This window comes from Theropithecus gelada, chromosome 2, assembly GCF_003255815.1.
Source record: "Theropithecus gelada isolate Dixy chromosome 2, Tgel_1.0, whole genome shotgun sequence".
Lineage (NCBI taxonomy): Eukaryota > Metazoa > Chordata > Mammalia > Primates > Cercopithecidae > Theropithecus > Theropithecus gelada.
In genome coordinates, this window is record NC_037669.1 from 106435022 (window position 1) to 106455603 (window position 20582).

The 20582-nt window shown below is 46.3% G+C and overlaps 1 pseudogene; it reads right to left on the reverse strand.

The window, feature by feature from the left end:
* Positions 1-1639: 1639 nt before the first annotated feature.
* Positions 1640-9969, reverse strand: LOC112619359 (annotated as a pseudogene).
* Positions 9970-20582: the final 10613 nt, after the last annotated feature.

Genomic DNA, 20582 nt, shown 5'->3' on the forward strand with positions numbered 1-20582 from the left:
ACAGTGTCTAGCACATAATAGGTGCTCAATAAATATTATTATTGTTGTTATTTTTTTGAGATGGAGTCTCAAAAGGCAAGAGTACAATGGTGCAATCTCAGCTTACTGCAACCTCCATCTCCTGGGTTCAAGCGATCCTTGTGCCTCAGCTTCCTGAGTAGCTGGGACTACAGGTGTGTGCCACCACGCCCTGCTAATTTTTGTATTTTTTAGTAGAAACAGGGTTTTGCCATGTTGACCAGGCTGGACTCGAACTCCTGACCTCAGGTGATTCTCCTGCCTTGGCTTCCCGAAGTGCTGGGACCACAGGTGTGAGCCACTGCGCCCGGCTCAATAAATATTTATTAAAAGAGAATGACATATGTTAGCCTATGTTTAAAAAAACAAATCCTGGCCGGGCGCGGTGGCTCAAGCCTGTAATCCCAGCACTTTGGGAGGCCGAGATGGGCGGATCACGAGGTCAGGAGATTGAGACCATCCTGGCTGACACGGTGAAACCCCGTCTCTACTAAAAAAATACAAAAAACTAGCCGGGCGAGGTGGCAGGTGCCTGTAGTCCCAGCTACTCGGGAGGCTGAGGCAGGAGAATGGCGTGAACCCGGGAGGCGGAGCTTGCAGTGAGATGAGATCCGGCCACTGCACTCCAGCCTGGGTGGCAGAGCGAGACTCCGTCTCAAAAAAAAAAAAAAACAAAAAACAAAAACCAAAAAACAAATCCTTTCCCTCCATACCAATAACATGAGTTACTTTTCTGGTACATATTTGCAGTCACTTATGATAAAGTGTTTCTTTTCTATTAAATTATATTTCTTTTTTGAGATGGAGTTTCGCTCTGTCACCTAGGCTGGAGTGCAGTGGCATGATCTTGGCTCACTGCCAGCTCCACCTCCTGGGTTCATGCCATTCTCCTGCCTCAGCCTCCCGAGTAGCTGGGACTACAGGTGCCCAACACCACGCCCGGCTATTTTTTTTTTTTTTTTTTTTTTTGAGACAGAGTCTCGCTCTGTCGCCCAGGCTGGAGTGCAGTGGCACAATCTCTGCTCACTGCAAGCTCCGCTCCGCCTCCCGGGTTCACGCCATTCTCCTGCCTCAGCTTCTCAAGTAGCTGGGACTACAGGCGCACGCCACCACGCCCGGCTAATTTTTTGTAATTTTAGTAGAGACGGGGTTTCACCATGTTAGCCAGGATGGTCTCGAACTCCTGACCTCATGATCCACCCGCCTCGGCCTCCCAAAGTGCTGGGATTACAGACGTGAGCCACCGCGCCCGGCCTTTGTTTTTGTATTTTTAGTAGAGACAGGGTTTCACCATGTTAGCCAGGATGGTCTCGATCTCATGATCCACCCGCCTCAGCCTCCCAAAGTGCTGGGATTACAGGCGTGAGCCACTGCGCCCCGCATTAAATTATATTTCTAACATAAACATGTATATTCTGAATTTATTCTATTTTGGAAATACATTATCGTTTCTGGGAGTGTTAGCAGTGGTTCTATTTAACCACAGGGAGGGCTGGAGCAGGGATCATGGCATGGTTGGGGCTGGGTCTGCAGACTGCAGCAGAGAAGCAGCGCCTGGCACGGTCTGCTGAGGCCAAGGGAAGCTGAACCCTGCTGCTCACTCACATTCAGAACTCAAGTCCTAGGTGTTCCAGAGGCAGAAGAGCAGGGTGTCCATCGCGTGGCTGAACTGCACCCACAGCTCCACCAGCTGGGCCTTTGTCCATCCTGAGCCCCCATCTAGCTTGGTCTCTCTGGGTCTCAACTCCTTCCCTGCTAACTCCCCCAACTCCTTTGGGCCTATGGAGAGGACAGAGGCTCAGTCATGAAGTGGGAAGGGGACAGGATTAGAGGAGTGTGGGGCCCAGTGTGAAGGGCAAGTGTGGGCAGTGCTGACTTCCCTTACCAGGCAGGTGGGTGGGGGTGAGACCCAAGCTCTTATTTCCCTTCTGGGGCACCGTGGGACAGCATCTCCCTGGGCTGGTGCAGTGGAGCAGCAGGGAGTGGAGCCACCGAGGCAGGGGTGGGGGCTGGGTGGTGGCCACATGCAGCAGGTAGGTAATGAAGACGGTCTCCAGCAGGTTGCCCACCATCAGGGAGAGGCGAAGTAGACACCTTGGGTGGGGATAAGAAGCAGGCTTGAGGCAGGTCTACAGGTACCACGACTAAGCCACCCTTTTCCCTATTTCACACAGAGGGCCCTTTCTGAGATGCTCTTTTTCTCCTTTCTGCCTCAGGAGCCCCAGCAGCCCTAAAAGAAAAGACTTCTTTTTCTTTTTCCATTTTCCAGCTGTGGGAGGAGCTGTACTGATGATGGGTGACACTAGCGGGGAGTAGTGTATTCACCATGCGCAGGAAGACGCTACAGCCCAGCTGAATGGTGGCCTCGAATGGGGCACGATTCGCACTTTCTGCTGGTAGGTAGAAGCTGAGGGCATCGATGGCAAGCAGAAAGCCCCTGGGGGCCAGGCGTGGTGGCTTAGGCCTGTAATCCCAGCACTTTGGGAGGCCGATGTGGAAGGATCTCTTGAGGCTAGGAGTTCGATGTTTCAGTGAGTAGTGATTGTGCCAATGCACTCCAGCCTGGGCGATAGAGTGAGACCCTGTCTCTAAAAAATATATAGATAAATAAATTAAAAGAAAGCCACTGTGCACTAGAAAGTTTATCACACAGAGGCTGGGCCTGCACCTAATGGCCACCCGGTGAGGAGGAATGAGCAGAGAACTGGTGAACCCAGCCCTAAAGGGGGCCCAAATGCTGGTTCCAGCCCCATCCTTCTTTGGTGTCCTCACACCAGCAAGGGCTCTCTCTGGGGCTGAAAGAGAAGCAGTTTTTATGTGACTAACAAGATGCCCCCGTACCTCCAAACAAACCCTAGGTCAGAGCTGGCAGCTTTCAAAAGGGGTGTTGCTTTGAGGGACTTGGGAGAGAGGAAGGCTCCGAGGGCTATGGTGCCCAAGGGCCATCTGGTCTTGGGGTAAGAAGTAAGAGGATCTGCCTGTTGGACTCAGATGGGTCTGGTGAGGGAGGAGGTGGTAGTGAGGGGTACAGCTATGCCAGATTCTCTAGGTTCACAGATAACATGATTTGGTCAAAAAGACTGGAACCCACAGATATCTTCAGGGTGGCCTTGTTGATGCCCAGGAGCTCCCACTTCCACTGTGTTTGGACAGTGTCACTTGAAGTACCTATTTCCTATACTTCCTTGTCCATGCCCATGTTATCCCCTGCAGGAGAGACAAACATTTATTTAACACACATCTGCCTGGCACCTGCTCATGCAGGTGTGATGAATTAGAAAACTAATTCAGCTACCTTTTCCAGATTGCCCAATATAATGACTTCCTTGCTGCTTATTTGCCTCCTTTCTATTCTGGGGTGTCTCAGTGTCTCACTCCTTTCTGTTGCAGGATCTTTAGGGTGTCACTTTTCTGGCCGGAAACCTCTGTGGCCAGTGGTGCCTTTGTCTGAGTTTTGCTTGGGTCCACTAGGCTCATTCTGCCCACTCGGCTTGACCGGCTGCACCTGGCTCATGCTACCAGCCTGGATCCCACCCCTCCAAGGGCAAGCCAGGTATGGAGTGGCGAGGAGTGTGTGAGTGAGTGAGTGTGGAGTCTGGCCCCTGTGCACAGTCAGGCACACCAGCTGCTGCAGTGGGCAGCTCCAGGTGCTGACATGGCTGCTGGCTGTCTGCAAGGCTGCGGCTGGACCAGGCACACCGTGAGCAGCTTCCATGACTGCCGCCGGGGGAACACAATAACACCTGGAAGCTTGGAGATTCCAGGGACTGCAGGGCCTCAAAGAGGGAGTCACAGCCCTGGCTTTGGGAGCTCCCGGGTCTGGGCTTCCCGAAGGGCCGCAGCTCTTCTCTCCTCGTCAGCCACAACTTGGTGAGCAAGGGCTGTGTTTCAGTCCTGCCATTGGGCAGGTCCTGAGTTATTGTCCTGTGTCCTGGAAGAATGAGGTAAGCAGACAAGCAGAGGGTAAGCAAGATGAAGAGGAGATTTATTGAGTGACAGAATAGCTCAGAGGAGGCCCTGGGGTGAATAGCTCCTCTCTGCAGCTGGTCTTCCTGCCGTCTGCACCTCTCAGCAGAGAGGAGGCCCTGGAGTGAGTAGTTCCTCTCTGCAGCCGGTCATTCGGATGTCTGCTCAGCTCTGGCTGAGCCTGGGGCTTTCGTGGGCCTTAGAGGTGAGGAAGTGCATGCCGATTGGTCCATGGGCGGCCAAGGGCAGGCCTGGAAAAAGCACCACAAGTTCTCACTCCAGTATGTGGAACTTGCAGCCTGATCCTCAGCCTTCAGGCACTCCCTGGCCTGAAGGTGGGGCCTCATGAGGAACCCGCCCCCTTCCGCCCAGGAACCTGTCTGCCTCTCACTGCTGTTCATGGTGCCCAGGCTGTAGGTGCCAAGGAGTGCCTGCAGGCCAGCACCGAGATGCCCTCAGTGCCCCCCTCAGCTTCCCTCCTGTGCTCCTTGGTACCCAAAGTCTGGAGGGGGCCAAGGTGGCAGGGGGTTGGTGTGTCAGCACTGCTCTGAGTGCGTGCAGACCCAGGTATGCCTGTACTCTTGGAGGCCCAGGAAGGCCCCACTCCCTGCTCTTGCAGGCTTGGAAATGCCTGCTTTCACTGCCTGGCTTCTCCCTGCCGTCGGTGCCTGCTCCGATCTCGAAGCAAAGTCGAGGCTGAACCCGGGTGCTGTCAGAGCCTGGTTGGGTGTGCACGCACTCAGAGCAGTGAGTGCTCAGTGGAGTGTGCAGTGGAGTGTGCTCAGTGCCTGCTCAGTGGAGTGTGCAGCCCGGCTGTGCCTCCCTGCTACAGTCGGCGTGATGGCAGTGGTGCTCCAGACAGGACACTGCTGCCGTCACTCCTAAGTTCAACTCCCACCTCACTATCTACACAAATACCCTACTGTTCTTTTAATGTATTTAAAAAACTGGATTTACCTTTTTTTTTGAGACAGGATTGTGCTCTGTCACCCAGACTGTAGTGCAGTGACACAATCAGAGCTGACTGTTGCCTCAAACTCCTGGGCTCAAGTGATCCTCCCATCTCAGCCTCCTGAGTAGCTGGCATTACAGGTGTGCACTACCACGCCTGGCTGATTTTTGTATTTTTTGTAGAGACCAGGGTTTTGCTGGTCTCAAACTCCTGGGCTCAAGTAATTCACCTGCCACCATCTTTTCTGCCCGCCATTTTCTTGTTTCTAGGGGAGAAGCTAATCAGCTGTGATCTTGCTTCCCTCTGAAGTAAGTGTTTAGTGGCTGCACTGAATGAGTTTGCCCTGCATTGTCCTGGCCTGTTCCTTGCAGACAGGGCTTCCCTCCAGCTTCCCTAGCCCTCCTGCAATTCCATGATGAAGATGTCTGGGAACCACGGGTTCTCAGCTGTCACAGTGAGTTTATTGATATCACCATATTCTTCTGGGTCCCAGCTGCTGAGTGGGTTTTCCCAGATCTAGAGCACAGGGCACAGAAGGATGTGGTATGGTTGAAGTCCGGAACTGGCTTATGTCAGCATCTCCTGCTCTTCCATTCCTTTACAAATACATACATATGTATTTTTTTCTAAATGTAGGTACTATGGGCATATGATGAAACTTTAACCATTCCACAATGGTATAATATATAAAGCGACGTTCTCCCTCCTCAATTCACCCGAATTCACTCCCTATCCCACCTCAGTCTCATTATTAACATTTTCTTGTGTATCATCCAACAAATAATAATAATATATATTCCAACACTTTTTTTTTTTTTTTTTTTTTTTGAGATGGAGCCTCACTCTGTCGCCCCAGGCTGGAGTGCAGTGGCGCGATCTTGGCTCACTGCACCCTCTGCCTCCCAGGTTCAAGCGATTCTCCTGTCTCAGCCTCTCAAGTAGCTGGGATTACAGGAGTGTGCCACCACGCCTGGTTCAGCACTCATTTTATTTACATAGATAGAATCATACTAGGCATATTGTTATGCATGTTGCTTTTTTGACCTCATTTCCTTAAAAAAAATTTTTTTGTTCTCTTTTTTGCTGCACTTTAGCCATGACTCCACCTCATTTCCTTTTTTTTTTTAAATTTTTTTTTTGAGACAGAGTCTCGCTCTGTCGCCCAGGCTACAGTGCAGTGGCGCGATCTCAGCTCACTGTAAGTTCCGCCTCCCGGGTTCACGCTATTCTCCTGCCTCAGCCTCCTGAGTAGCTGGGACTACAGGCGCCCGCCACCATGCCTGGCTATTTTTTTGTATTTTTAATGGAGACAGCGTTTCACCGTGTTTGCCAGGATGGTCTCGATCTCCTGACCTCGTGATCCACCCACCTCGGCCTCCCAAAGTGCTGGGATTACAGGCATGAGCCATGGTGCCCGGCCTTTTTAAAAAAGTTTTTAGAGACAGGGTCTCACTCTATTGCTCAGGATGGAGGGCAGTGCCATAATTATGACTCACTGCAGCCTCCTGGTCTCAAGCAATCCTCCCACCTCAGCCTCCTGAGTCGCTGGGACTACAGGCATGTACCACCACACTCAGTTAATTTTTAATTTTTTTATAGAGATAGGATCTTGCTGTGTTGCCCAGGCTGGACTCAAACTCCTGGCTTTGAGTGATCCTCCCACCTCAGCCTCCCAAAGTGCTAGTATTATAGGTATAAACCACTGTGCCCAGCCCCTCATATCCTTTTGAATTCTGATTTCTTTTCTCTCCTTGGTGATAACTGTCTCCCCTTTTCTAGCTAACAAAATCTTGTTGGCCTTTCACCTCCCACTTTAGGGAAATCTTAAGCTGGACGCTGGTTACATCTGGGCCCTGAAGCTTACTTTGGGACTTCCAACTAAATGCCCTCCTTCTCCCTGTGTTTTATATCTATGTCTTTCAAAGTTGATTGGCAGCCTAGGAAGCTATTTGTTGTCAACACTGGCCCCATTCTGGTTGTATTTATTTATGCCCTCAGGCACTGTCAATTTCAATAAACATGATTTTGCAAGCAAAGCCAGAAAAAAAAGGGTAGGAGAAAGAGAGAAGGAAACTGAATCTCACTCACATACCATATTTAACCACAGAAATGACAACAGCAGCTAAAGTTGTGCACTCTGTCCATAAATAAATAAATAAATAAAATTCCCATGCAGGATCATTCATGGCATGAAACCAGGACCTAATCTACCTCCCACCATTGTTTCCTAAGTGGTCCCAAGTGACAGTTCACCTTTTCAATCACAAGTCACAAAAGAAGGGTAGGTCAGAAAAATACAGGTTGCATGGAAAATGTAGGTGAAAAAACAGTACGGGAGCTCATTGGGAATGCGTTTTTTTGTAGAATATTTCCACAAGGGCAGGACTCAAGGATAAATGTTCCCTACAGAAATATTACTGCAGCATTCCTGTTCATGTTTCCCCGTGACACAGGATGAGCATCTAACTTGCACAAAATTCTTTCAGGGGATTCATTGCTCATCACTGAACCAGGGCAATGTTGGGTTGACCATGTAAAGAGTTTTTGTTCCGGCTGGTCGCGGTGGCTCACGTCTGTAATCCAGCACTTTGGGAGGCTGAGGCAGGTGGATTACCTGAGGTCGGGAGTCCGAAACTGGCTGGCCAAAATGGTGAAACCCCGTCTCTACTAAAAATACAAAAATTAGCCGGGTGTGTTGGCACATGCCTGTATTCCCAGCTACTCGGGAGGCTGAGGCAGGAGAATTGCTTGATCCCAGGAGGCAAAGGTTGCAGTGAGCCGAGATCGTGCCACTGCACTCCAGCCTGGCCGACAGAGTGAGACTCTGTCTCAAAAACAAAAAACAGCAACAAAAAAGGAGTGTTTGTTCCTTATTAGAAGCCATGGAAAGGATGCAGGGATCAGGTCTCACCACTTCCAGTATGGCAGACAGGGTGAAGGAGATGTTGACATGAGCGGGGAGGCTGGAGTTGATGACCGGACAGAAGGCCTTCTGGTTAAATATGGCCCGGAAGGCAGCAGGGTCCACCCCATGCTGGTAAAAGCCTGAGCAATTAATGGTAAAAGTATTTGTCTCTCCTGTAGAGAGCTGAGACCTTCTGTGTTTGCTAGGTGAGAGAGGTACCAGGGCTGGGGCCTGAGAGCCTCTCTGCAGAGAAAAACAATGTGAACTCTGGGAGAGGCGTGTGAGCCCCTCCTTCCTGGGCCAAGATTCCCTTCTTGCCAGAAGTGGGAGAGTGGGCTGGGCTGGTAGGCAAATGGTGGAAGTTGAAGTGGTGAGCTGAGTCAGAGCCCAGGCCTTTCTTCCTGTGTTTTTGCTCCCATATAAACCTACGTAAATTTCCATGCGGAGAGCCCCTCCAGGGAGTCCTATTCCCTCCATACAACCCTAAGGCTTTGGCCTTTATCTGACCTTCCTTTTGTACCCTCTGGCTCTATTGTGATTCTTCCTTGTAGCCACTGAAAAAAATTTTCCTAATATGCTTTTCCTCCATTTTCCTCTCTTCTTCTGAGGTTTTCCTGACGTCTGAAAGGAAAATTTAGAGAGAAATAAACATGCGTGTGACATAAAATATATAGGGAATAAAGGACTGTTGTATTCAATGTGAGTTTATTGACTACTTCCTATGTGTGGTACTTACTGCCCCTTTCAAATTCCTCTAAGATCTGTGGGCGCCATTTTCATCACCACCATCTTGCAAAAATCTCTTGGACCATCCATCCACCATGTGGTTGGTGGAGCCACACAATGAAGTGAAACGCCCTTCTCTCCACCTCACCCACACCCCACCCCTGGTTATTCCTGTAACTATAGCCCAGAAAGTCCTTTCCCATGCCTCTTCCACTATCTTTCCATACCAGGTGATTCATAAGGTTCATCTCCAAACTACAGAGAAGCACATCCCGGGGGAAGTGAATGTTCTTTCGCTGCACATCGCCTCCTCCACAAGATCTTCCCAAGCAACACCAGAAAGGAGTTAAATTATTGTCAACAGGACCTGAGCTATGTTCTAGTAACGATAGCTTGGTAGAAAGGAAGAGTTGGCCGTTATGTAAGAGTGGAATTGGAGTGGTAGGAAAATGGAGAGACAGACAGTTTGCAGGCAAATGAGAGCGGGGCTGTACGTACTGACCAGTGAAATCGGCGTTTCATCTGCAACTAAGAGGAAGCCAAAACATGGATCCTACAGAGAATTTTAACCTGTCTGTTTTGAATTTTCTGCAGCTCTGGAGAATGAGAAGTTTCCCGGATGTTGCCCTAAACAATATCCCCATCTTCCTCTGTGCTTGTCCTATCTTACCTTGAAGCAGAAGGCTGACAGTGAGGCAGAAGAGAACACCCCCAGGCCAGCAGGCCACCTCCCTCCATCCTCCTCTCCTGCGCTCTTCTCTGGAGACTCATCAGGATCCCCTAGATCCTTGAGCTTGAAGGAGCTGGGACCACTCTGGTTGCTGGTTTTGAATCCTCCCCATGTCACGTGACCACTCTCTGTGAGTGGCTGTGGCCAGAGGGATCCCAGCAGAGTGTTCTGCCATGCTTCTGCCCAGGTACAACTTCTGGGCTACAGGCAGGCAGGAAGTTGGGCCAAGATGGGGGAAGAAGCACCTATTTGGCACTCCTGTCTAAATGAGTGGTGTTTTGTTTGTTTGTTTGTTTTTTGAGACAGTCTTGCTCTGTCGCCCAGGCTGGAGTGCAATGGCGCGATCTTGGCTCACTGCAACCTCTACCTCCCGGGTTCAAGCAATTCTCCTGCCTCGGCCTCCCAAGTAGCTGGGATTATAGGCGTCTGCCACCACTCCCGGCTGATTTTTTGTATTTTTAGTAGAGATAGGGTTTCGTCATATTGGCCAGGCTGGTCTCAAACTCCTGACCTCAAGTGATCCACCTGCTTCGGCCTCCCAAAGTGCTGGGATTACAGGTGTGAGCCACCGTGCCCCGCCAAATGAGTGGCTTTAAATCTGTGTTCCAAGTACCTTTCAGAGAAAATGAGGGAGCTGAGGGATGGGGCAGGTGAGGCCATTGACAAAGGCATTGTCACTTCTTTGTGGAACTAACTGCCTCAGGGAAAGGGCATGGGCCGCCAGGAAAGGAATGGTTATGCTGTCTCGTGGTGGGGACACTTGCTAATTTTAGAAGGCAAGAACATGCAACAATTTTGTTGCAGACCTAGAAATGTATTCTTTACTGTGGACATTAGGAATTATCATCAATGTTGAGTTAAGAAGCTCAGTTCAGAAGGTAAGCTCCATTTCATTACATAAACCCAACTGACAGATCTCTGTCTCCACAGCTAGCACTGAAGCACAGATCTGCATCATTCCTCGTTTGCACTATTGCAATAGCCTCTTCATAAGGTGTTCTCTGTCTGGTTTCTCCCCAGTTGAATCTTTCATTTTTGTCATTCTCCTAAAACAGAACTTTCAGCTTACGCTTTCTTGTCTAGTATCTCTAAAGCCTATAGCCCTGGGGCCACTAGGGAGTATGTGTGGGCAGAGAATCATTTGATGAACTTTTTGAAATACCTGCACACACATGCTTCCACCCCTACTGAGAAGTGTGTGTGTGTGTGTGCATGTGTGTGTGTAAAAAGCTCCCCAACCAGCTCCAGCCTGGCCAACATGGTGAAACTCCATCTCTACTAAAAATACAAAAATTAGCTGGGCGTGGTGGCGGGCACCTGTAATGTCAGCTACTTGGGAGGTTTAGGCAGGATAATTGCTTCAACCTGGGAGGCAGAGGTTGCGGTGAGCCAAGATCACACCACTGCACCCCAGCCTGGGCGACAGAGCAAGACTCCATCTCAAAAAATATATATATTCAGTAAACCATGCTGTAAACAGGTATGCTATCATCTAGGCTTTGTTGTTCTATTTATAGAGCATAGGCAGAGTAAATTTAGCATCATTCTTAAGGGCTCTAGAATTCTCCAAATGGCAAATAAGCATTGGCTTCAACTTAATCACCAATGGCCTTAGTGTCTAATAAAGTCAGTCTGTCCTTTGAAGCTTTGAAGCCAGGCCTTGCCTACTCCTCTCTAGCAATAAAAGTCCTAGAGGGCATCTTTTTTTTTTTTTGAAATGGAGTCTTGCTCTGTCGCCCAGGCTGGCGTGCAATGGCGCCATCTCGGCTCACTGCAACCTCCGCCTCCCAGGTTCAAGCGATTCTCCTGCCTCAGCCTCCCGAACAGCTGGGATTACAGGCCTGTGCCACCATCCCTGGCTGATTTTGTATTTTTAGTAGAGATGGGGTTTCACCATGTTGGCCAGGCTGGTCTCCAACTCCTGATCTCAGGTGATCTGCCCGCCTTGGGCTCCCAAAGTGCTGAGATTACAGTTGTGATTCACCGTGCCCGGCTGATGGCATCTTCTTCTAAGAGAAGGCTGTTTCATCTATGTTGCAAATCTATTGTTTAGTGTAGCCGCCTTTGTCAATGATCTTAGCTAGATCTCTGGATAACTTGCTGCAGCTTCTTCATCAGCACTTGCCACTTCTTTAACTTGTATGTTACAGAGATAGCTACTTTCTTAGACCTCGTGGACTAACCTCTGCTAGCATCAACCTTCTTTTCTGCAGCTTCTTCACCTCTCTTAGCCTTCATAGAATTGAAGAGAGTTGGAGTCTTGCTCTGAATTAGGCTTTGGCTTAAGGGACTGTTATAGCTGGTTTGATCTTTATTCAAACCAGTCTAACTTTCTCCATATTAACAAAAAGGCTGTCTCCCTTTCTTGGCATTCATCTATTCACTCTGGAGTAACACTTTTAATTTCTTTCAAGAATGAACCCATGAAATGTTTGCTTCTCATCCCTACAACTTCGGGCTCTGCTGTTTCAGAAGTCTTAGAGGACGGCTTCCACCAGGTGATACAACAATGGTTCCGTTAAATTGGAAGTTGAGACTACCACTTGACCAATTTGGACTCTGCATGCCATTGAATCAACAGGCAACAAAAGGGGTGGTTGATCCTGACTATTGTGGGGAAACTGGGTTACTACAATATAATGGTGGAAGAAGGAGAATAATGAGAATACAGATGCTGTGAGGTGCCTCTTAGCACTCTTAGGTCTTGTGACTAAAGTCGGTGGAAAACTACAGCAACCTAAAACAGACAGGACTACTAAATGCTCAGTCCCTGGAGGGGTGAAGATTTGGGCCACTCTGTCAGGTAAGAAACCATGACCAGCCATGGAGCTTGTTGAAAACAAAAGGAATGTGGACTAGGCAGCGGAAGAAGGTCATTGTAAGTACCAGATATGACCATATAACCAGTTATAGTCATGAAAACTGTGATAGTTATACCTATTTCTTCCTCATTTTGATATGAATATATTTGTGTATATGTTAGACAGTTTATTTTTCTTCTCTTCTCCCATGTCCTTCCATAGAACAAAATATATATTATTAGTAGTTAACTGGCTGGGTGCAGTGGCTCACGCCTGTAATCTCACACTTTGGGAGGCTGAAGTGGGCGGGTCACTTGAGGTTAGGACTTCGAGACCAGCCTGGCCAACATGGTGAAACCCTGTCTCTATTAAAAATACAAAAAGGGCATGGTAGTGTGGGCCTGTAATCCCAGCTACTCGGGAGGCTGAGACAGGAGAATCGCTTGAACCCAGGAGGCAGAGGTTGCAGTGAGCTGAGATCATACCACTGCACTCCAGCCTGGATGATAGAGCAAGACTCCATCTCAAACAAAACAAAACAAAACAAAACAAAACAAAACAAAACAAAAACTCAGAAGGCTGAGGCAGGAGGATTGCTTGAGGCCAGGAGTTTGAGACCAGCTTGGGAAGCATAGTGAGACCTCCATCTCTACAAAAAAAAGAAAAAAAAATTAGCTGGGTGTGGTGGCGTGTGACTATAGTCCTAGCTACTCAGGAGGCTGAGGCAGGAGGATTGCTTGAGCCCCGGAGTTTGAGGCTACAGTGAATTATGATCATGCCACTGCACTCCAGCCCGAGTGACAGAGTGAGACCCCATCTGTATTTTTAAAAAATAATAAAATAAAGAAAAAAGAAAGCTCTATTGTTAAGGGATCTTTTTCTTGGAAAATCTCCTACTGAAATCTCCCTCATTATTTGTAAAACCTTTATTTGGTCTTCTTTTTTTTTTTTGAGACAGACTTTCACTCTTACCCAGGCTGGAGTACAATGGTGCCATCTCGGCTTACTGCAAACTGCCTCCTGGGTTCAAGTAATTCTCCTGCCTCAGGCTCCTGAGTAACTGGAATTACAGGCATGCACCACCATGCCTGGCTAATTTCTGTATTTTTTAGTAGAGACGGGGTTTCTTCATGTTGGTCAGGCTGGTCTCGAACTCCCGACCTTGGGTGATCCACTCTCCTCGGACTCTCAAAGTGGTAGGATTACAGGCGTGGGTCACCGTGCCCAGCTGGTCTTCATTCTTAAAAGATCATTTTGCTACGTATAGAATTCTAGATGGAATTGTTTCTTCCTAGCATTTAGAAAATATCTTACTGTCTTCTGGCTTCCTTTTTTTTTTTTTTTGGAAGTTGGCTGTCAGTTCAGTTGCTGTTTTTTAAGGTGAATTTTTTCTCTTTAGCTTTTTTTTTTCAAGTAAGTTTTTTTCTATTGTACTAAAATAGAAATACAGTATTTTGTGTAACATAATATTTACCATTTTATCCATTTAAGTGTACAGTTCAAGGGCATTAAATACATTCACATTATTGTGTGATCATCACCATTATCCATCTCCAGAACTTTTTCTTTATCCCAAACTGAAACTCTGTACCCATTAAACAATAACTCCCATTCCCCCTCGCTCAGCCGATGGCAACCACTCTTCTACTTTCTGTCTTTATGAAATTGATTATTCAATACTTTGACTATTACGTATATATTTATGATTTTATATATAATATTGTATTTATAATTTTATGAATATTTATGTAAAATATATATTTGACTATACTTTGACTATTCTTTTTTAAAATTAAAAAATGTTTTATTGCTAAAAGATGTCTATCCTTATCCAACGCCATATTATCTCAACCGTTGTATCTTTATAGTAAGATAAAGTCAAACAGTGTAATTCCTCCACCTTTGTTCTTCTTTTAAGCATCTTATGACTATTATTTCACAAGCTGATTCTAAAGTATATATGGAAATGAAAATGCATAAAAATAAATAATTTACTTTTTAATGCTTTTTGTTTTTGGTTAATAACATACCAATTTATTTTCAAACTTTATTAACATTATTGTATTTTTTTCTCAGGAAATATAAAGGTATGCTTATTCTGAAGTGCAGATTTTTAAAACTCTTCAAAATTAAAAGAAAAATGTAATTGTGGCAAATACACATGATATGGTTTGGCTGTGTCCCCACCCAAGTCTCAACTTGAATTCTGTCTCCCAGAATTCCCATGCATTGTGGGAGGGACCCAGGGGGAGATAACTGAATCATGGGGGCCAGTCTTTCCCATGCTATTCTTGTGATAGTGAACATGTTCCACGAGATCTGATGGGTTTATCAGGGGTTTCTGCTTTTGCTTCTTCCTCATTCTCTTGCCACCACCATGTAAGAAGTGCCTTTCACCCTCCACCATGATTCTGAGGCCTCCCCAGCCATGTGGAACTGTAAGTCCAATTAAACCTCTTTTCATTCCCAGGTTCGGGTATGTTTTTATCACAAGCGTGAAAACTAACTAATACAATACATAGCATAAAATTTACCATCTTAACCATTTTTAAGTGTGCAACTAAGTAGTGTTAAGTACATTCACATTGTTGCACAGCCAATCTTCAAAACTCTTTTCATCTTTCAGAACTAAAACTCTATATCCCCTCTCCTCCTTTCCCTCAGCTTCTAGCAACCACCATTCTACTTTTTGTCTCTGTGAATTTGACTATTGTAGGTACCTCATATAAATGGGCTCATACATTATTTGTCTGTTTGTGACTTTATTTCATTCAGCAAAATGTCCTCAAGTTTCATCCATGGTATAGCATGGGCCAGAACTTCCTTCCTTTGAAAGACTGAATAATATTGCGTTGAATGCATGTACCACATTTTGTTTACCCATTCATCTGTTGGTGTCAAGAGTACTTTTTGCAGCATATTTGCTATAATTTGTCCAACAGCTTAGTACTTTGTACCAGCCAGAGACTGTTTTGGAATTCCTAATTCACCACATTGCTTGAATCCCAAATCCTCTCATTCTTTTTTTTTAACAGTAGCATAGCATTCCATTATACGAATGTACCATGATTTATTAACTAGTGTGTTATTGATGGAAATTTCTCATTTTTTATATAGAAAGCAGCACTGCAATAAACATTTGGGTGTGTGAGTATGTATATTTAAGTATAAATGTAAGATAAATTCTTAGAAATGGAATTGCTAGGTCATATTTAATTTTGATCTATAAAGCCAAATTTCTAATAGAAAGTGTTATATATTTTCTAACTACATCTCAATATCCAGAACTCATAAAACAAAGCATTAACAAATCCAATTATACTGAAAAAGAAAAGCTTTCTGCATGACAAAAACTCTTTAGCTAAATCAAAAGCAAATTACAAATTAGGAAAAAATATTTGCAACTTGTATCCTAGCAACAGACTAATCTTTTTTTTTTTTTTTTTTTTTTTTTGAGACGGAGTCTCGCTCTGTCGCCCAGGCTGGAGTGCAGTGGCCGGATCTCAGCTCACTGCAAGCTCCGCCTCCCGGGTTCCCGCCATTCTCCTGCCTCAGCCTCCCGAGTAGCTGGGACTACAGGCGCCCACAACCGCGCCCGGCTAATTTTTTGTATTTTTAGTAGAGACGAGGTTTCACCGTGGTCTCGATCTCCTGACCTTGTGATCCGCCCGCCTCGGCCTCCCAAAGTGCTGGGATTACAGGCGTGAGCCACCGCGCCCGGCACTTCTCCTACAAATTGAGAAAGAAAAGACTCAGTAGAAAAATAGGAAAAGCCCAGCTACAGTCAATTCAGGAAAAGAAATGTTGCAGCTTCTTTGCTCCTGTAGTTTGGTGAGCGGGACGGAGTGTTACAGCTCTTTAACTCCTGCAGTTCAGCAAGTTCCAAGTTCTTACGTCATGACCAGGAGGAATGAGGTACACTGACACTGGAGAGTGAGTAAGGCAGTGTAGAATTTTATTTTATTTTATTTTATTTTTTTGAGACGGAGTGTCGCTCTGTCGCCCAGGCTGGAGTGCAGTGGCCGGATCTCAGCTCACTGCAAACTCCGCCTCCTGGGTTCACGTCATTCTCCCTCTCCCGCCTCAGCCTCCCGAGTAGCTGGGACTACAGGCGCCCGCCACCACGCCCGGCTAATTTTTTGTATTTTTAGTAGAGACGGGGTTTCACTGTGTTAGCCAGGATGGTCTCGATCTCCTGACCTCGTGATCCGCCCATGTCGGCCTCCCAAAGTGCTGGGATTACAGGCTTGAGCCACCACACCCGGCCTTTATTTTATTTTTAATTTTAATTAATATTTTTTTGAGATAGAGTTTTGTTCTTGTTGCCCAGGCTGGAATGCAATGCCATGACCTCAGCTCACTGCAATCTCTGCCTCACAGGTTCAAGCGATTCTCCTGCCTCAGCCTCCTGAGTAGTTGAGATTACAGGTGTGTGCCACCACATTCAGCTAATTTTTTTTCATTTTTTAGTAGAGACGGGGGTCTCACCACGTTGGCCAGGCTGGTCTTGAACTCCTGACCTCAGGTGATCTATCCACCTCAGCCTCCAAAGTGCTGGGATTACAGGTGTGAACCACTGCACCTGGCCCAGAGTAGAATTTTATTGAACAACAGAAAGAAAGCTCTCAGCAGTGAGAGGGGACCCGAAACTGGGTTGCTGGCTGTGAGACTGAGCCTGGGATTTTTATGGGCTTAGGGGGAAATGTGTGCTGACTGGTTTATGGGTAGACCTGGAAAAAGCACCATTCAGAAAGAGGTATGATCGTGTAAAGAACCAATCAAGGGCTGAAGTGAAGGTTTGGCCTGGGACCTTGGCCCAGGACTAGTCAGGGGCTGAACACACCAAACGGGAATGGAAGTTCTCACTCCGGTCTGTGGACTCTATCTGGAACTGGTAGTTTGGTGTTCAGGCTTCAGGCTGTCCTTGGCTTGAAGGTCGAGTTTCACCAGGGACTGTCCCCATCTGCCTAGGAATTTGTCTGCCTCCTATCTCTATCAGAAATATGGATGGCCCTTAAATATATAAAAAGTTAACTTCAACCATAATCAGAGAACTGCACACTAAAATTACACTAATATCACTGTTTCACCTTCCTAATTGGTAAAAATCTAAAAGTCTGACTACACATTCTGTTGGAGAGGCTGTGGGGAAAATAAGCACTTTCGCACACTGCCTGCCTTTTGGTGAACAATTTTGCAGTATCCATCAGCATTAAAATTATATATTCTCTTTGACTCGGTATCACACTTCTGGGAGTTTTCTTACCTGCACAATAAAGACATATAGTTTTTACAAGGTTATAAATTACAGTATTGTTTGTATAACAAAAGACAAAAACAACCAAAGAGTCTATCATTTGGGGACTGTGGCAGAGAGGACCCTCCTGTGGGCCACCAGGAGATCCTGGTCAGGCCAGTGTGTGAGGCCCCAGGCCACAGCTAAGCCTCAGTCCACCAGGGGTGAGGCTGCTGTGCTTGAGGGCAGGAGGCTGGGCCCAGAAAGAGAAGGCTGTACCTAGTGCGGAAGAGCCGGGGGACCCAGATGGCTGTTTCTCAGTGAACATGGCAGAGTCTGAGCAACCCAGGTGCCATCTTCTGCTTCTGAGTGGCTCTGTCCACATGCTCCTGGACAGTCCAGCATAATCCATCATCATAGGGGATCCTCAAGAAGCTGTCCAGAGAGCTCAAGGAAAATGAAAAATACATCTCCTGACAGTCCTTCCTGATACAAAAATATGAACTCATCCACTCATGCATTGGATGGTTAATAATCAAACATTAACTGAAAGGCAGGTGGTGCTGTCTTCTGTACTGACTGATCCTGCCCAGCTCATGGGCCTGTTGAGAAAGGAACCTCACACGTTTCTTCCCTCATGCTTGTGGTTGATTGATGGGAAAATAAGGCTTTTCTCCCCACCAACATTGTGTTTTCACTAAAGTTTCAGGCCTGTGCTCAGCTGCACAGTGGGTGAGTGCTGAGGCATGGAGTTGTCTCAGTATGTTTGGGCCTGGGGCAATAATTTCCAGCTTCTGGCCTGGTGTCATGCTACAGATAGTCTGGGAAGAATGCCTGAGCTGATGGCCTGTGTAGACTGGCACATCATCCCATCCCTGCTAACAGACTGGTAAAGGTTGGAGGCAACTGATCCGCAGATGGCCTGGAAAAGGAAGACCAAATCCCTCTACTTCCAAGGCATACTCCCAGAGGAGTTACTGACCTCCATTTCTGGAAGGCCCAGGGATTGGAGAGGGCAGGAGGCTGTAGCCATGAGGGAACTTAAAGTAGCCCCTCAACCCTGCAACATCTGTTTTAGCTGGATAAAGAGGAGGAGGAGGTAAGAGCTGATAACCGGGAAGCAAGGGTTGTTCTCTTCTGAAACTTCCTCTCCTTTGTGTTTGAAACTCAGAAAAGAAGAATAAACACCAGGTGAGTTGCAGGAAAGAGTTATTATTGTTGTTGCTAATTTATTTATTTGTTTATTTATTTTTGAGACAGAGTCTTGCTCTGTCACCCACGCTGTAGTGCAATGGCGTGATCTCAGCTCACTGCAACCTCCGCCTCCCAGGTTCAAGCGATTCTCCTGCCTCAGCCTCCCAAGTAGCTGGGATTACAGGTGCCCACCACCATGCCCAGCTAATTTTTGTATTTTTAGTAGAGACGGGGTTTCATCACGTTGGCCAGGCTGGTATCAAACTCCTCACCTCAGGTGATCTGCCCGCCTTGGCCTCCCAAAGTGCTGGGATTACAAACATGAGCCACCGTGCCCGGCCTGTTATTATTTTTAATGGGGAGGAGGGATTTCTTTTAATTCTAGTAAAGAAAGAGAAAACCCAAGCTAGTGATAATGTATAAAAAAGGAGAAAAGTGAGTCTTGGAAAGATGAGGTGTCAGTTATAAATAATTGCTATGTGTGGGCAGCCTGATTTCCAAATCGAGAAATGCCTTTCTTGATATAAAACCTCTGGATTGCTCAGAGAGCTAAAACTTTTCCCTTGCATTTTTCTTTTATTAATTTGATATAATGATATTTTTTATAACTTCCTTCCCTTTAAGAAATGATCATTATAGAAACTTTAGATCACATGTTTATTATAAGAAATTTCAAAAATATGGAGGAAGCCTGGGCACAGTGGCTCATGCCTGTAATCCCAGCACTTTGGGAGGCAGAGGCAGGTGGATTACTTGAGGCCAGGAGTTCGAGACCAGCCTGGCCTAAATGGTGAAACCTCATCTCTATTAAACATATAAAAATTAGCCAGGCTTGGTAGTGCATGCCTGTCATCCCAGCTGGGAAGGCTGAGGCACGAGAATATCTTGAACCTGGGAGGTGGAGTTTGCAGTGAGCCGAGATCACGCCACTGCACTCCAGCCTGGGTGATAGAGTGAGACTCTGTTTCCAAATTAAAAAATTAAAAAAAGAAAATATGAATGAGAAAAAAAATTTATCTATATTTAAAATTTCAAGGCTAAAGAAGGATTAAGTGGCCAGTGTGGTGGCTCATGCCTGTAATCCCAACACTTTGGGAGGCCAAGGCGGGTGGATCTCTTGAGGCCAGGAGTTCAAGACCAGCCTGGCTAACACGGTGAAACCCCATCTCCACTAAAAACACAAAAATTAGCCAGGCATGGTGGCATGTGCCTGTAATCCCAGTCATTTGGGAGGCTGAGGCAGGAGAATCCACTTGAACTCGGGAGGTGGAGGTTGCAGTGAGCGAATGATTGCACCATTGCACTCCAGCCTGGGCAACAAGAATGAAACTCCATCTCAAAAACAAGACAAAACAAAACAAAATAAAGAAGGATTAAGTGAGCTAAAGTGTCAGATATTTACTTTAAAAGTCTATTTCTAGATCAATGCTGTCAAGTAGAATTTTCTGTGATGGAGGAAGTGGTCCATATCTGTACCATCCATTATGGTAGCCACTAGCTAAATATAACCAGTGAGTACTCGAAATGTGGCTAGTACAACTAAGGAACTGATTTTTAAATTTTATTTCATTTTGATTTATTAATTTTAATCTAAATAGCGGCATGTGGCCAGTGGCTACCATAGCGGACAGTATAGTGTCCACAGAGCCAGGATAGACTCAACCAAGTTGCTCCATGGCACTAGTTAGTTAGGAGTGGTGATCTGAAGAAACTTATAGGATCCTTAGGGGTCTTTAAGACCACCAGAGACAGAATAAGTAATGCAGTATCTTGCTTTAGTTCCTAGAATACAGAACATCTTTTGAAAATTGGTGGTTCAGAATGTTTAAAGTTATCCGTATTTTCTTTTCTGTGAAGGTTGAATGCTGTATGTGCCGTGTGTTCATTTCTCTGTTGTATGGTAATTTTTCTATTTGATTGACAGGAGGTCTTTATATATATATATGTGTGTGTGTGTATATATATATGTGTGTGTGTATATACATATATATGTCATATGAGTTGTGTGTGTTTTTTTCCAGTTTCTGGTTTGTCTTTTTTTTTTTTAAGGTGGA